Source organism: Pygoscelis adeliae, unplaced genomic scaffold (genome assembly GCF_000699105.1).
Source record: "Pygoscelis adeliae isolate BGI_AS28 unplaced genomic scaffold, ASM69910v1 Scaffold33, whole genome shotgun sequence".
Taxonomy (NCBI): domain Eukaryota; kingdom Metazoa; phylum Chordata; class Aves; order Sphenisciformes; family Spheniscidae; genus Pygoscelis; species Pygoscelis adeliae.
Window position 1 is genome coordinate 1,415,230 of NW_008824413.1, and position 18,276 is coordinate 1,433,505.

Sequence of the window (18,276 nt, forward strand, 5' to 3'; positions counted from 1 at the left end):
AGTCACTCAAGAAAAAAAAATACGGTATTTGTGATTCAGTATTGAATCATTCGTGGTGTACAAGATTGTAGCTGCTATAACTGTAAAGCAGTGGTCAGATGTGGCCACTACCAGATGGACATCTGAAATTGATTCATCTCTGGAAGGTGATTAACACATGAACGGAATAAGGCCTAGAGCCAGACTAAAAATCTTGAGAACCAATTATATTGAAATTCTGTGATGTCTGACAACAAAAACATATTTCCTTTAGCATTAAGGCAAACTGACAGGTAACTTTTCAAACAGAAGTCATAGTAGTGCATCATTCAAAGTAATAAGCAGAAAGCATAGTGTTCACAGTCTAAAAAGGGAAGAGTTGGGTTTTTAAAAAAAAAAAAAAAAACACAAACATATTCCAATGACCACCTCAGGTTCTTTAACTATGCTAACGCTTACCTGTCCACTCTGTATGCCACGTTTATCCTAGCTATAGAATTGGATGCTTTATTCCAGCTTGACTGTTTCCTGACACAGCAGAGAGTAGAAAATATGTCTTGACTTCTGTTTAAATCCCAGGATGGTCTTCATCCATTAAATATAGATAATAACACTTATAGATTGTAACACATTTCTGAGTGCTGTGTGTAATCCTGGAAGAGATAATGCCTGAATTTGTGCACTGCTGATGCTAAGTGATTGCTGAACAAGTGGAAGATACGGGTTTTAAGCACACCTTAGTCTGTAAGGATTCAGATTTGTTTCTTCTATGCTTAAGGTACTTCAAGCTGTACAACTGTGAAGAAGGGTGTGGTAACCCACAGTATCACTCCTGTTAGAACTGGCCATTCCTCAGGTTGGAATAAAGGAACCAGAAGAAGAGCTATCTTTGTGATTCATCTACTTACGTAAGAGTAGGAAGAGCTGCATTCTCGTTGCTCCTGTGGTTGTGTATTAATTACGCAGTCATTAAGTTGGGAAGAAAAAAAAATGCTAAGTCAAACAAAAGTATCTTCCACCTTTGACCTGAATCTTGTACCTGGGAGGTTTCTTGGTAGGGTACTTATTCCATATACCTTAAGTTACTGTGATAGGATACTGTTACACAGATAGGATGGAGGGGCCTAAATTCTGCTTGATAAAATATTAAGCATTTTGTTTAACTCCCAGTAGTTAGAATCATAGAATAGTTTGGGTTGGAAGGGACCTCTAAAGGTCATCTAGTCCAACCCTCCTGCCATGGGCAGGGACATCTTCAACTAGATCAGGTTGCTCAGAGCCCCGTCTAATCTGACCTTGAATGTTTCCAGGGATGGGACATCCACCACCTCTCTGGGCAACCTGTGCCAGTGTTTCACCACCCTCATTTTAGTGAAGGCATGGGTATGTCTGTGTTGGGCTTCACCTTATCTAAGTACCAAGTAGCCATGGTTATGCATGCAAAAGATGTAAATCAATATGTAGTAGAATGTATTACATCAATGTTCAAGATTGCCATAGATTAATCACCTATTAGATTATGTTTTTCTTTACGTAGATACTTTCCATGGGTATGGAATGTACATGCTGTTTCTTTATGTACTACTATGTAGACTTTCCTCCAGAAGAGAGAGCATTCTAGCAACAAGAAAATGTGTGTCTGTCTAGAGAGGGTGGTAGTTCTGCTAGGCTCCCGAGAAATCTCTGCACATTAAAAACAAAGTTTAGATTGGTTTCATTTCACACTCTTCAGTAGGAGATCAAAATGAATCTCATGTATGCCAGTTTTATTATAATGTTGCTGAGAAAGGCAGAAAACTGTGAGAAGGAAGGAAAGAAAAGCAATCTGAGAAAGCATAGAAGAGAAAAAATTACCAGTAATCAAGGAGAGAAAACAAAATCAAGGTACTACATTGTAAACATAAAATTTACCTACTGTATCATCTCATTCATAACAGCACTTAAATTTAAAAGCTGAGGGGGGGAAGCTAATTATTCACAGAACATATTAGAATTGTGCATTTTGAAGGTATGTTTTACCTCTAAGCTCATAAACTTCCCTACATCTTGTAGTTAATAAACACTTGCATTGTTTCTGTGCATTTTACTGTTGGATCATTGATATTCTTCCTACTTCACTAAAAGAAGCCAAATAATCTCTTGAAATACACCGTGTACATTTCCAGTGTTTCTAATCCCATGCACAGTCCTATAGCTTCAGTTAGTGTGTTACCTACACTTCCCATCTGTACAGTCACAAAATTCCTACCTTAGTTATACAGCTGCAGGCTTGCACAGGGGAGAACTTCAAATGGCTTCTGGCCTGTCCCTTGTGGAGAACTCATGTACAGAAACACTGTGTGAGCCAGCCTGTGCCACGTGTTGCCGGAGTGGGAGTAGCAGTGAGTGTGTATTACTGTAAGTGCTGCCTAACTCTGTGGAGGCACTGAATTGACCATTGCTAAATATAATACATCTGTCACTGGAGCTCAGCTAACACACATTCTAGTTTAAAAGACTACAATATTAGGATATCTGGAAATTAAGAATTTTAAGAGATCTTAGCCATTATTTCAGACGTACCTGTTCTGTTTTTTACCTTCTATCCAATTTACACTAGATACCTAACCTTAAAACTATCCAGGATAACATTCTGCATTTTAATTGATGCAGTCATCTCAACTACAGTAGTGCCCTCAGAAAAGGACCAAGCAACACGAATCTTAAAAGCTTCTGGAGATGAGACAGAATTGCTCAACAGTGTTCATCCAAAGCAAAGGACAGAGAGCAGTGCTACAGTGGTTGTTGGTTTCCCACACAAAGACCATTGTGCTTCTGTGCTGTAGTATGCTCAGAAGCTTGTTCTCTGCTTTATCTGTTCATGGGTATTTGTGCCTTTTCTCTGAAAGGAAACAGTAGTGTTCAATCTCTTAATATTTTTATGGTCCTTCTTCACTTTAAGAAGCCTAAACTTTGTCTTACTTGTGTATGACTTACTGTCTCCCATTTGTTCCTCCTACCCACGGTCTTTCTGTTGAGTGTGGGAGGTCTTTCCTGGAATATAGTAGCCACATACATTGTCATCATAACATGCCCCAGAGCCCATTTCACAGTTTTCTACTCTTCAGAAACTACGAAATACTTTGTAGTAAAGTACTTCAAGTTGCTTGGATGAAAACCATTCTAAAAGTACAGAGAATTATTGCTTAAGCAGTTGGATAGATTCAGGATTTCCTCATAGAAACAGGAAGCATCCCAAATCGTGTGCCATCTTTGTTGGCATTTGTAGGCTGGTGCATCGTAAGTCCCTATTTGACTGTCACTGGAGCTCAAAGGACAAGTCATAACAATCAGTAAAATGCGACTCTTGGGCTCAAAGCCAAAAGGTGAACATTTCTGGGTTGCTAGCTAATCTAGGAGATCTGACTCATTTTGAGCTACAGTCACGTCATACAAGATCATATGATCTTACTTAGCTAATACTGTATCTATTATTTAAAATTAGTTCATTGCTTGATTACAATAATTCATTGTTACAAGTTTATAAGCACAATAAAGGGTGGGATTCACTTGCCTTATGGTATTCCACTTGAATCCCCAGAAGGTCACTTTTCGCTCATAGTTCCTGTATCGCATCTGCCAGCTCTGTGCAGATGTCTCTTACACCTTTTGGACATCTGGAATGGTCACTGCAGGCTGTTGAATGGTCAGCTGAATCTCACTGTAAACATGCAGAAACATTTTTCTATTGACCACTTTTGCTTTCAGAATGGTCTGAACAAGAGCTTGGGTTCAGGATTTTAACAACAACTAAATTACTCTGTTGAAGGTAATGTGGTCGTTCCCTAGCGTTGGCTTTCAGAAGTGTGTTAGTATTTTACATTCATAAAGTCCTTGTGTTGGATAGACCACAGAGTAGAAGGGCAAGGGAGTAGGCTGAAAAGCTCACTATGGTATAGAGGCAAAATGTATGGAAAATGAAGTAATCACCCAGATTTAGATATAGTGGTCTGAGGAAAAAAAAAAAAAAATCACTGCAGCTAAATTTGAAGTGTCTAGAAATTACAGTTTACCCTGCTGGCCTCAAATTCTCTAAAGTTTTTAATATTCTTCTTAGTTTGAAATGTTTCTTGTTTGGTCTCCGATTGTGACTGAAATATAGGGAAGGGAAACACAACACATTTCCTGTATATTCAAATGACTTTTGCACAGATCCAGTTCATACGAGTCTAGATACTCCTTGTTCATTTAGAACAGGAGTTTCCACGTACATGTTACAACTCTTCTTATAACGTAGAGAAAGTGGCCTTAAAAACTTTATATTATGGAATTTATTGCATCATTCATAAACAAAGATGATCACTGAAATGTTAAAATCTCTTCTGGTATTGTATTTGTTTAAAAATATATATTTGAAAGTTTCATGGGCAGTTTTCTTCACCTTTCAGGTGTTTACATAACTTGTCAAACTAAGAAAAGTTATTACACTTACGTTGATTACAGGGTTTTTCTTTTTTTCACAGAACAGCTGTGACAGTTGTCTCTGGTTTTAGCACACACCCCAAATCCTGATAGGACTGAAGAACTGTTGTCCTATCAGCTTAAGGAGCAGAGAAATGCAAAAATTAGTTTCCCAGAGAGTATACTCTGCTACCCAGTTTGCATAATAATACTGTTTTTTTACATACTAACAAATGAATATTAGTCTGGTCTGATAATATGCTCAAAAAACAACAGGTCGTGGCAGGAACTATAAAGAAAACAGTACTTGAGGCAAGGCAGGAAAAAAGTTATCTTTAATTTTTGTAATTCTGTTTTGATTAAAGATGGTCAGCATGAAAACAGGTATTAAGTAATCCAAATTAGGCAGCCTTCCTTCTTCCCACCGTAGAAGGGTCTGGAAAGTCCCTGTTATTTGGTAAGCTAGCAAACCACTTCTCTGTTAGGGGTGGAGAGGAGGCACTGCTGGACTGAAAGCATTTCCCCATCTCTAGAATCTTTCTACGTGCTTTTAAAAAGTCATGACATAGCCAATCAGATGGCCAATTTTCATACCAGAAGAAGGTCTTCCCCTTAGCAAGTCGATTAAAGTATACATCCCTACCTTGGTTTTCCTTCCAGGTGTCTATTTACAGCTATCCATCTGATTTTCATTACTAGAGGCATGATTGATCTGTTGTCCCATTTTGAAGTTTGTATGCACCTGTCTTACAGGTTAGTAGTGAGATCAATTAATTATCCCTCTGGCTACAGATATATCTTGGTACTTCATTAGAAGTCTGTCAGAGTAGGTGGAGTCCTTTGTGTTAGATTGACAACAGGTGATTAGTGGGGGAGTCATAGCAGCATATGCACAGCTTGCAGGCTCAGGCTTAGGCTTGTACCTGATGTTACGTTGGTATGTTCACTATTTTGCTCCAGTAATAGGGTTTTGGGGAGGTCTGGTAACAAAGAACAAAAACCAACCAACGAAAAAAAACCAACAGCTGAGTTCATTTAAGGAGGAGACTGAAACACAGAGATTAATTTGAAAAAAATATACGTGGACTTTTCTGTTATCACAAGTACAAAATAGCAGATTAGCAATGTAGTAAGGTAAGTGAACATTACAAATGTATTATGTGACTAAAATGACCATTTTGCATATAGTATTGATGTAATTCTCCTGTTGTATCTTCATATGATTGATACGGAACTTGATGAATTGAGTGAGTTACATTCTTCCATTCTAACTTTGTCCTCACAACAACCAAAAAACTGCTGTCTTTTGGCTGCTTATGATCAAGAATTCTGTCATGTGTGAAATCGTTACTTATGTCTAATTACAGACTTTACTGTTTAGTGGCCTTTGTGCCCTTTTGGCTGAAAAGGATACCTAAGCACAGCAGTCGGAGATCACAAGTCATCATACGTGGGTAGTGTGATGTAATCCTTCAAAATTAATGTGTTCTCAGACCATGAAGTAAAAACTAAATAACTGTTGAATGTATTACAATGTTCCCTCATTTTTAAACATAAAAATACCCAAAAAATTGCAGAATTCCATGTGTGGGGTTGGACTAGATAATCTCAAGAGGTCCCTTCCAACCTAAACGATTCTGTGACTCTGTTCAATTACGAAAATACACTAAATAGCAAATTTTATTGGTGTTCTGTTTTTTTGTATCTGTAATTTTGGACTTTTTGACAGTGTTGTTTGTTAGAAATAGTGGAGCTTTATGTATAAATCTATACAGCACTAGGTCCGAATTGTATGGTTTTGTAGTTGTACAGCAGATAATAATATGGTTTAAGCTACATTGTGATCTCATTACTTCTCACTAATTGTCAAATTACCTAAATTTGCTTTTCATATACCCTACTTGTCCTTTTATGTAAATGTTTTAAGTTTGTATGTCAGCCTGTGGACCACAAACAAGCAGAGAAGCATTTAGAGAAATTTCTCCAGCTTCTAAAACGTGAAGTATTTTGCTTCTCCTCTCGAAAAATTACACGGTAGAACAAAACTAGGAAGAAAGCACGCACATCCTTTGCAACATTGTCTTGCAAAGCTAGTCTGTTGGGTCATGCGCAGAGAACAGCCAAGCAGTGAGACTGAGGTTGTATTGACAAGAACAAGATGAATGGCCCCCTGGAGACTATGGGGTTTGTATGCTCGTTTCCACCACCTTTTCATCCTTTTGTACCCCCTTTCAGTTCATATGCAGATTAACTCAAACCAAGTCCTCACTAAATACCCTTTTTCACTTTAGTTTTGGAAGGTAGACGAGAATCTAAATATTTATGAGGCTTTTTTCCTCTGGTTTATGATGCACTCTTGTTGAATGTTGAGGAATTACGTTAATGAATGCATGCCTGCACACACAGACACAGAAACCAGGCAAAAGGAAAAAAAAAGCACACAAAGCGTTGTCAGCTCTAATGTCGGCACTTACTAAACAGTTCCCATGAAAAAAAAAAAGGCAAAGAGATTTAAAATCTGTTGCCAGGAGAAAAATAAATTGTATGGCTGAGCACAAAAGAAGGAACAAAGTTTCATCTTTGCTTTCCTCAGCTGCAAATGTAACTCTTGTTTCAGCTCTGAATAAATTTGAAATAAAACATGTTAATTGAAAAATGAAAGCTTGTCTAAAAAGTCTTAACTGGATTTGTGTTTTCAGTAATGAAGAAAAGGCAAAGCTTCAGGCCTGTACAAGTTTCCTTTAACATCATTAGTAATAAACATGAAAACAAATGTAACTGCACCTTGTATCGTACAAAAGCCCCCCACCCCTGTATCATTTAATTTGAGTTACAAGTTAAATAAGTAAATGAAACTGGGTTTGCTATGATTTTGCTAACTTCAGTACCTTTATTAGGAGGGTTAGATTTTATGAGACTGATGGGTTTTCTGGAAACTAAATTGACATTTTTTTAAATTAAATACATAGAGTATACTAAGATTATAGCTAGATATACTAGAATATGAATATATTTTCAGTATGGGTTGTTCAAAACTGTAACTTAAGGAACATGCTTTTTATAGATGGAAGACTTTATTGCATTAAAATATTATGGCTGAAATATAGATATATTAATTTTTTTAATACTACGTCATCAAGAAGAGTCATTTCTTCAACCTTTAATCATCTCTACCTTCCTTCTACCCCTTTTTATTCTCTGCTGCACACATAGCTGGCAGACAGGGCCCTAACTCATACAAGTGGGACAGTAAATTCTTCCACATTCATGAACCAGAACATGAGATCTTAAAATGTGCTTTTGTGCTATCATTTAAAAACTTCCTGAAGCAATTGCAGAATGTTAACTCTTAGCTCTTCAAGTGCAATGGTATTTCACTGTCTAAGCTCCGTTTTTCATATTTATAATATGCCTATCTGAATTTCATAAAACACTGCCCTAATAAATATGTTCATGCTTTTATTGTGCTTTGTTTTCAAGGTATTCAATCTCATATGTAATTAAATTCAATAAAGTAATCTACATTTCATTTATTCTAAAGTTATTGTTTATGATCTTCAAATACTGGCTTTGCTATTTTCAGTTACTTTGCCTGTGATACCCAAGGGTTAAGTGAAACAAATTTTGCTTAGTAGATCCCAAGACACTAAAGTTGTATACAACCTAATAAAAAATTAGTATTTGACAACTGAAATTGCATCACTTTTGTTTAGTTTTTCAGCCTTTAACCTGCATCTTCTCCCCCTTGCTTCCCCCCCCCAAATCTACATCGCCAGTTGTGACCACAGATACAATTTTAGATGTTGTTGAAGTACTTAAAAGTGATGAAAAATCTCAGTTTTGTCTCTTAACTGGGGAGATGTCAAACTTAACTTACCTGGACTTGTCCAGCCTGGGCAAATTGAAGCACATGGGATCTTAGTGAAACGTATTTGCACATCAGTATAATGACTTGCCTCTTTTTTCTATGGGTGGATTTGCAGGGAGGGGAAGAAGGACTTCCTTCTATATATAGACATGTACAGGACACTGGGTTAATAGGTGAGCGAGGAAAATTCATCAAGCTGGTAAATGTTGGAAGAAAAGGGCAGCAGGGAGATGAGATACTTGAATAAGCTTTGAGGAAGGAAGAATTGCAAGGAAGGGACAGAAAAGCTGGGGAAAAACACTGAAGAGTGATGTGGTGGTAGAGGCAGACGTAGCAGAAAGCTTTTATATTGAGAACAGTAAGGAAAAACCAAAGTTGAAAGAGTCCTTGGCTTGAGTAGGGGTTTTTTGGCTCCCTTTAAGCTATTAACACTCCCAAAGAGAGGAAGAAAAAAGCGGCACGCAAACCAAGGTCACTGAAAGTAGTTTTTTGGGGTAAGAAAGGTGGATGAACTATAGGCCTAAGTCAGGGAGCAAGTATGTCGGAGTCCTGTAAAACACCTTCATTTATAACACCAGAAAAGTACCCCCGCAAAAAACAGGCCAAAATCCTAAAAGCCAAAGAAGTTGTAGCCCACAGGAGTTCCATATTAATGATGAGGAAAGCAATTATCTGTACTTTGCCCAAAAGAAAATGGTACCGGAAAATACAAGAACTTACAAATACAACAAGCCTGAGCTAGACTTGATACACATGCACCCATCAGCTGCATCTCAGTCCAGCACACTGACACTAAGGACATGCCTCCTCCTCCAGTCTCGAAAGTTTATCTAGAAACTTCTGACCCGTGTGAGGAGCCAGAAAGTCCTGTCTAGACCAACGGGACTTCTGGCCTGGGTATTAGCTAGCTCACATTCTTTAAATAGAATATAGGACATAAACTAGTTACCCTGAGCTGAGCACTTACTTTCTTCCTCTGAAACCCATTTCTAACCCATTAGAATAAACTCTGCTTCCAGAAGATGAAAATGCACAAATAAAACAGTAATGCTTTCAATGGATTCTTAAAGGCAAGACCACAAACCTACCTAGTGATCTTCTGCCTTGTGAAGTTTTGCTTCAGAAATCACCAAGGGTAGGAGCACGTTCTTCACTCTCCTGAATCGGAGTCCTACAATGGATTTGGACTTTAGGTTTAGGTCCCAGTGCAAAATCCTAATTCCTGGAGAAAAAAAAAAAATAGGTCATGGAACTGATAATAAGGACCCAAATCACAATGCTGTCAGGATTACCAAACAGGTTAAGCTTTACAACAGTAGAAACACCCCTTCAGTTATCTGCTAGGTGAAGAACTCACTTCACATTTTTCACTATTTTCTCTTGTCTGAAGAATTTTGCTCAAATTCTGAAGTCATGAGGTATGTAAGGATTAAAAAAAAACCAAACCACACACCACTGGAAATTGCAGGTAAGTTCTCTCAGCACTCATCTTTTGTGGTGAACACTAAAAATGAGCAATCTTCCTTTTTCCTAAGGCTGATTCTGAAGCATTGTCACATTTTATCTGAAGGCAGTGGGGTGCAGCCATGTGTTTCCAAGAAAGTACTTTCTTGAGTCCATTTAATCTTTAGGCTGGGATTTTTCCAAATGGATTCCTGCATAAATTTACCTTTTTTTTCCTTCCCAAAAGAAATTTCCTACAGCTGAATCACAGCACTCTAAAGGGAATCTGCCACTCTGCCTACGCTATGAGAAGTCTAGCTGTTTCCATACTAGTGTAACAGAGTCATCTCACAGATGGAAGGTCTGTCTCCATGGATGGCACTGAACTGAAAGGGAATCTGAAAGGCAATTCTTTTTTTTTTTTGCGAGTTTGATGTACATGCTTACAGTATTCCTCTTTGGTGCCTAAGCAATTGATTTAGGTGTATAACATGAAAATTGTCTGTCTCCTTCTGTACTCACAGATGCCTCAATTTCTGCCGATAGGTAGGCCTAGAGCTCCTTGCAGACAGAAAGCCTACAAAGTGCTGAAGCCACAATTACCAAAGTGCTTAGAGGTGTAGCATAAGATGTCCTAAGACAAATGGCTCAAAAGACATTCTTCCCTAACATTAAAACAAAGCGCGAGTTTGTTCATCATCTCTGAGAATATCAGCATAGCAGGTCTACAAATTTTCTCAAGTTATTATGGGTGATGCATGCTTTTTTCTTATGTTCTCACATGCAAAATTTAGATTCATGAGCATAGTTCTCTTAGGACTCCCTGCAAATCTAGTTTCCAGAAATATCCTTCAGACACATAACCTTCATGAATTAATTGATGAAGGAACCTGAGCCCGCCCCTAGACACAAAGATGTATTACCTCTAGGTACAGAACTCCTGTAAGGCTTGAGTGTTGTAACAGCAAGGCTGCAAGAGGCTGGTGGAGTAAAACAGAACATCTTCCCTCCCTCTTACACAAATCAACTCCAGATTTCTTCACAAATCAAGAGGTTAGCGGTTTTTCCCCCAGGCAAGCTGCTTCCAATATCAACAGTGCCCACTTAGGAAGAAGGAAAGTGGATTTGGGAGAGTTTTCCTCTCCAAGCACAGTATTTTTCTTACCCTGCTTTCTCCTGTTTGAATTTCTCCACATGAAGGGGGAAGGGCAGAAGAACAAACTTCTGTTTGATAACTGTTTTCTTACCTGTTATTTTTGCCAGCAGAATCTGCACACTTTATAAATACGAAGTGATTATTTGAAAGACAAAAGAAGATACGGGCAAAACTGGCAGACTTATTTGAAGAAGAATACAGAATAAACTAATACGGAGCCTGTACTGTTATTTCAAGGATACATATTCCTTATATCAGAACATAATAATTGGCACCATTCCATTTCTGCCATTTTTTAATCAATAACCATTGTTAATTTGTTTGTCAAGGATTTTCGTCGGCAAAGCGTGAGAACTTTTGTTTTAAGAACTGTTGAATATCAGGAATTAAATCAATGAAGGAAGCTTACAGAAACCTCAAGCATCATTCCTTCCTAAAGATCATTTAGTGTTCCTAAACTGCGTGAACTGAATTTGTTCGCACAAGTGTAATTCCACCAAATGTCAATGCTCATAAGTTGAGTACTAATTACACGATCTAATTTTGGAGCATTCTAAAAGTTTATTTCTGAATCAGTTATCTTTTGCTTTCTTTAATTTGTCATCTTGGTTTTCACAAAAAAAAAAAACATCGTCAAAGCTGGAAACAAATCAATTAACATTTTGTGATGTTTGTCTGAGGAAAATAAAAGGGTTTGTTTTGCTCTTTAAACACTGCTTTAGTGATTTCACCAGGGTGATTTTTAAGAATAATGTCATATAAACGAGGGTAATGATCTAGAAAGGCGCTGGAATGAGACAAAAGGAATCTGGATTTAATGTCAACTTTCGATACAGATTTTCTGGCTGCATCTCTTCTAAAAAGTTAAACAAACAGGACCAGGTCCCAGCTGTGACTGTAAGGCCAGGCACCCTGGCCTGGCCGTGTTCATACTGTTAAGATTTCACCCAAGACAGCGTGGTCACCTATCGAACTGTGCCCAGGAAGTCTTTGGGAAAGAGCTAGTTGGCCCTGGGGGAACAGCACCGACACCTGGACGCACTCCCTGGCACTGCTTAATTTCTCAGTGCAGACGTAATCCCCGTGTGAGTTTGAGCAGAGCAAGCGATTGTTCTATCGTTAAGCGCCCCCATTAGTGGGGAATAACTATTTTTCCTTTCTTCTTCTTACCTGCTATGTCTATTTAGATTATGGTATCACTGGTAAAAATCCTCTCTTTCTGTTATGTGTAAACCACCTATTACAGTAAGATCATAGCTTTAATTTGACGTTATTACACAGTATACTAATTAGAGTAGCAACAAAAAGATTGCCAAAATTTAGAAAAGCCCGATAAAAGAAAAGGAAATCTTTGGCTCCCCACACAAACATATATGTAATTCTGTAAGTGTGAATATGTAAATATATTTATATATAGTAGTGTGTCATATATACAGACACATACTAAATAGTATGTGTATATATACATATTTAAATATACCGTGCAAAAGAGTTCTGCATTACTGTATCCCTCTGCCAGTAGAATTAAGATAACAACGTATTACACAGCTATTGGACAGAAATGTTAGAGTTAATTAGATAAACTTGTTCTTGCATCATGAATGACTCTTCTAAAAACCTAGACACATTTCCACATACGACATTTTGCTCAAAACTGACAGTGTTTCACAGACAAAATAGTAGTAGCTAGTCTCTTTCTGTTAATCTTTTAAGTTCTCTTTTAAGATCAGGTTACATATCATACCTTTTAAATTATAGCATGGAAAAAACTATTTATGAAGGATGAAGTTAACCACAGAGATGAGGGACGGCACAAGAAAAGTAGAACCCAAGGACAGGACAGGTGTTTTAATGGCTACGTACTTGAGACTGAATTCCTTTCTAACAGCAGTAGCTGTACATGAAACAAGAAAGGTAGTAAAGAAAACAGCAAAGGACAACCGTAACTGCACAAAGAGGGACCTTGCACAACAATAAAACCAAAAAAAGCAAGCTTGTAAATTGGAAACTTTAAACCAGGAATTCAGAAACCTATAAATCTTGTTTTCCTTTCTTCTAGTAATCATAGTTCCAAGTAAAATTGGGCGAAATAGCCAAGAAATAAGCAAAGTAGCTGTCTAATCACACTTCAAAACAGCAATCTACAAATACTCCAGACTTGCTCCGGGTTTACCAGCACTTGGAAGCTCCATCAAGAATGTGCATTTAGTAGCAGCTGCCAACATTGCCAGGGACAAATGTATTGAATAAATACTACAGCATGTGGCAGAACTTCCTCAAGCGATGGTAAATGATGTGACTTTGCAAACTGATACAGTACATCCTCCCTTAGTCCAGGGAAAGGGAAAAAAAAAAAAAAGTGACAGAGCCAAGCACTTATTAAGGCCCTTCGGACCTGATTAAAGTCAAATTGCAGGAAACGTTTACTTTAATATGAAATATGCACAGCAACACAACCTTAGAAACACACGTGTCTCAAGATATCAATAAATGTTTCCTTTTTGATAAGTCTGATTTAATAGACTGTAATAACAGGAGAATGTTTCTGAAACATCATTTAAGGAAGTGGGAGAAATAAACAAGCTCAAATATTTAAACCTCAGCATCAATTAGCAGACCGTTCTTTTAAAAAAAATATCTGAATTTCAAGTTTATTTAGCTTCAGTCAAACACAATAAAGGCTTTGTTTTTAGAATAACTGGGTTTGAACCTTGAGAAACAGCTTCTGGGCGGTGGCATCTTCATTCACAGAAGGCTACATAAGCAGCAAAATGTCTTGAATGCTTTAGGTCTTAGCTGTGAATTAGAAAACAAATTTGAAGACAGACCTCCCCATCTGAAGGTTTTTTGTCTGTTCTGTCTTTGCGTGAAGCAGAAACTGAGAGGTCAGAAACGGGATCTCTTGTGTTGTGCAGCTACCTGGTAACAGCACGGTGTTCAGCTTAACCGTACGAGTTCTCATCTGGGTTAGCACCTTATGAAACCTTGAAGCAAGCAATATATGGCATGCACTCTTAGCAATTTCAAGCAGTCTTCTGTGTTCATTCACACAAGTACTGGCGCTCCCTTTTTGGCCATTTACACCACAGAAAAGCTTTTGCAGTTTGCTTAAAACTGCCAGGAACGAAGCTCCAATATCTCTTTTCATAAAGGTTTCTGTTGCAGTTCAGACACAGAGCCTTTGATTTGTGTTGGACAGTGGGCTGCTGGTTGTGTTTCGGAGGTGATGACAGAAGGAAAAACTGTCACAAACAAAGACCTGCTAGAAGAAATAAGGGCCCAATGTTTCTCCAAGCGCAGGAGAGGGGAGGTTTTGTGTCTGGGGCCAGTAATGGCTGTGAAATAGTGACCTGATCCTTAAACCTCACATCATGCCGTAACTGTTCTGTGAACAAGCCCGGGGCGGCAGAACAAGATGATCTCTTTACGCCGAGATCGTGTTCTTGCCAGCAAGGAAGAGTAGAATGAGCAGTCCTACAGAATGCAACCTGTGAAAATGCTTACCTGGATCTGTACCGATACTGTTTGATTTTCTCAAAATGGTTTCCTGAGTATTGGTGGGCTCTGCTTTTTCCTTTGTGAAAGTGAACGGCCTCAGTTATTCTGCTGTCATGAGATGTGAAGCAATTACATTTGTTCAGGTTCTTGTAATTCAGAAGCAAGAATATTTGAGCATAAAGTCAGTAGTGGATTTACACTGCAGTCTGTTCATAAAACCAGGTAACACTGTTTTTTAAACTAGAGGGAAGATTCAAGCCCACCTGACATCAATGGATATTTTGATTCACTGCTGCCAGGATTTCATCCCTAATTTTCCAGAACAATGATTAAAATTACAATATCCTTTTGAAAGGGGCAACTGTAATTAAGTACAGTAACTGTAAATAAACTGAGTCTCAAACTCAACATTTTGTATTTCTTCATGACACAACTAGCTTTTTAAAGAAACATAAAGTCAAAAGCACAAAACACTTTTTTAAAAGTGTACATACATGCAGATACGAGCTGGGACACTCAAACTTGTTATGAAAGAAGTGAATTGAAATTTTTGTATGCCACTGTATTACTGACTATACCACATTGAGGAAAAACCTGCATTTTAGCAATGGTTTTGCTACATTAAAATCAGTGGAATTGCCCAGGCTCCCAACGTACACTCGGTGGAAGAGGATGGATACTGCACAACGTCCTACTAGGTATCCTCTTCTAAATAATTTGGATGCGGTGCTGGGCTATGTGCATATTTCCTTTCAATCTACTAGAACACAGAAGTGGCCAATGGTTAAAATAAGGCCTTTGATGAAGGGGGGGTCGGGGAAGAAAAGGGCTGTAACGTAGGTGGTTCCCACTCCTGGTCTCTATCCTTCAAAAATACTGGGGGAAAAAGGCACTGTTGCTCGACAGTTTGATTTCTCAAAGGCAAATGAAAAAATAACATGAAGAGAGGACATTCCCCAGGATCAGAACACAGAGAGGTTTCTTCTCCTTTCCCCCCTCACCACCACCCCCAAACCTGGTCAGGTCTTCCAAAATTTAAAAACCACTGAGATGACTTTACCACTTCTCAGAGAAAGCCTCAGTCTCAGCAGATGGGAAGTAGGCCTTTTTTTCTTGCTGCCAGAAAAACGCAACTATTCATCAGAAGCTGTGGTGCATCTAAGAAAAAGGAGAGTGAATTGCAAACAGCAGACAGAAAACAAGCAGCAAACTAATGCCATGGGTGCCACATCACCTGCAGAAGAAAGCCTTCTCCGATGCAAGGAGGCAAACGTTCATCAGTGCATATAGGGGTCAGGAGCTACAGACAGAAGGAAAAGATTTAGCACACAGCTTTAAGTGCATCCCAGCCTCAACAGCAGCAGAAACATAGCATGGAAGCAGAGAAATACAAAGAACGGGAGCAAATATCAGAATGAACCCAAGAGGAATTCAGAGGGTGGTGGTGAAGGACACTCATCGTAAACAGGAGAGAGCGGCTGCAGTAAGCACACCATAAACAGAGTGCCAGAGGCATGACGGCATGTGCTGTGGAAAAGAAAGTTTGTAACTGCAGACATTTTAAGAATGCATTCATTCATTGAAAACAGCACAAAGCTCACGATATCCGGAGGGCCAGGGGACCGTTCCTCCTTGAAAAGTTAACCCACTTTTTCTTCTAAAGTTACTTTTTTTGGTGTTGGACCATATGCTGGTACGCGTCAATGAAACTTTCTCCCTGTTTTGCCTCTGTTGGGCTGAGTATAAAGGGCCTGTAACTTTCCAGCTGAATGTTTTCACCTGTGCTTCCATTACTAGCAAGTCCATAAATAAACTCTATGAGATTGCGTACTGCATATAGATTAGGATAGACCATTAAAAGCAATGGTAGCCCTCTATCCTCTGCTACTACTTTGCTTACTATATTGCATAGATAATCTACTAGATCTAGTATTCCCTGCTCTCCCACCTACAAAGGACGTTTTTCCTCCCTTTTCTAATGCTTCTGTTTCTTCGTCCCACAATACACACCTCACATCTTCAAGTTCTCTTTTTCCCCTTACCCTGATCTTCCACTCACCCACCCTTTTTCCCCTTACCCTGATCTTCCACTGCCATGCTTACCGCCAGAACAGATATACCTCATCCTTAGCTTTCCTTTATTTTACTACTTCTTCACAGTTCAACTTCTCACCTTCCTTCTGCCTCTGGGCTCTGGATGATCCCTATAAAGCCTCTCAGATGGCTACATCTTCCTTATTCCTTTCACCTGCTACTCCAACTTCAAACACATAATTCAAACAATCAAATCTACTCAGTTTGTTGTTCTGCTATGTCTCTTTTCATCTATCTCACAAGTCCTGACTTTCCAAGCTTCCTGCACAATTTCTTTCCTGCCTAATTATCCAGGCTTCTCCCGTGGTGCCACTCTCCCTGAGCTGTGCTGCTCCAGCCACATTCCCTATGCCACATGTCCCCTTGTCCTGCAGTAATACCCACCTTTTTCTCATGGCTGACATTCTTGAAATGTGTATTTTGACCCGACCAATGTCATAGTATTTCCACTGTCACTACGGCTCTCCATTTTGCTGTGTTGTGTGGACACACAAAGGTTTCAATTAGCCTGTAAGCTTGCCAGGGCAAGGATCTTTCTTGCCTGAACTATAAAGGACCTTTTAAGCACATAACAACAAATGCAGAGATTTTGGCACCATCTTATTTCCAGAGGCCTTATTCTGTGGAAAGTAGAGCTCAGTGCTTCCTCTCCTCTTCCATTTTCTCTTCGCTGTTCCTCCAATCCATTCGGATCTCCTGGCACAAACGTGATTTCACCAGAGTTGTTCTGCAGTTCTGTAAAATTGCATCAGACCCAAAGAAATGTAGAGGTTTCTGGGGTGACTGCTACTGCCTGTTATGATAATACAGCCTGCTGTTTGCTGTGTCCTAGCACACCGAGAATTTAAGTTCACATCTTATTCCTGCTACCTCTGCTAAAGGGGCGTAAGTAATGGGGAATTAAGGAGTACAAATGAAGAGAGAAGTACACCTTCATGTTGTTCTTCCACAAACCCTTTATCTTTCATACAATTACAATCACATTTCACTCTCCACGCTCATACTTAGGGTGTTTCTCAACTAAATCCTGTTGCAGAAGTACTGTGTCTATGTATCACAGACCAGAAGAACAATTAATCTGAATTATGTCAGTCACGTTATGAAATGACTCCTTAAGTCTCTGCCTTTCATTCCACTGTTCGGTAAAGTCTGTATCTTGCTCTACTGAATACAAAGAGAAGCGTTTCAGTGCAACATCTGCATAGGCAAGAATTAGAGGTATAGTTTGTATAATCAGATTACATAGCATTGTAAAATGGAGCCATAATTTAAATAGCTTACAAAATTTATTTCAAGGCGTACATTACACTTAAAAGATCAACTTTCTCTGCCAATGTTCTTGCAAAAAGGTGAACTGCTGATTATTGCAACCTCCTCTGTGCATCAAATGGAATCCTGATCCCATATTCAGTTTCTCTGTTTCTCCAATAGCACTGCTCAAATATCCCTTTAAATATTCCTCCCAGCCACGTACATATTACTCCGTAAGAACAGATGGAGTTTATGCACAGCTGGCTTTTTTTCTATACCCAGTCGAAATGAGCAGCCAGACAAGACAGAAATTTGCTGAAATTCTGAATTCTTTCTGCAGGTTTAAAGATTTTATAAGTTATCATTCACTGATTATGCAACATCCATGGTCACAAGCATCTGTTGGTTGCATATGGGAGTTTAAACAAACTCCCTTTTTTATGCTACTGCACAAAATAAGACACAAGCGCGTAACTTGCTCAAAAAGAGAAGCACCGCAGCAGCTTTGTTTGCAGGATGAGCTCCCTGCCCCCTCTGAACTGGGGCA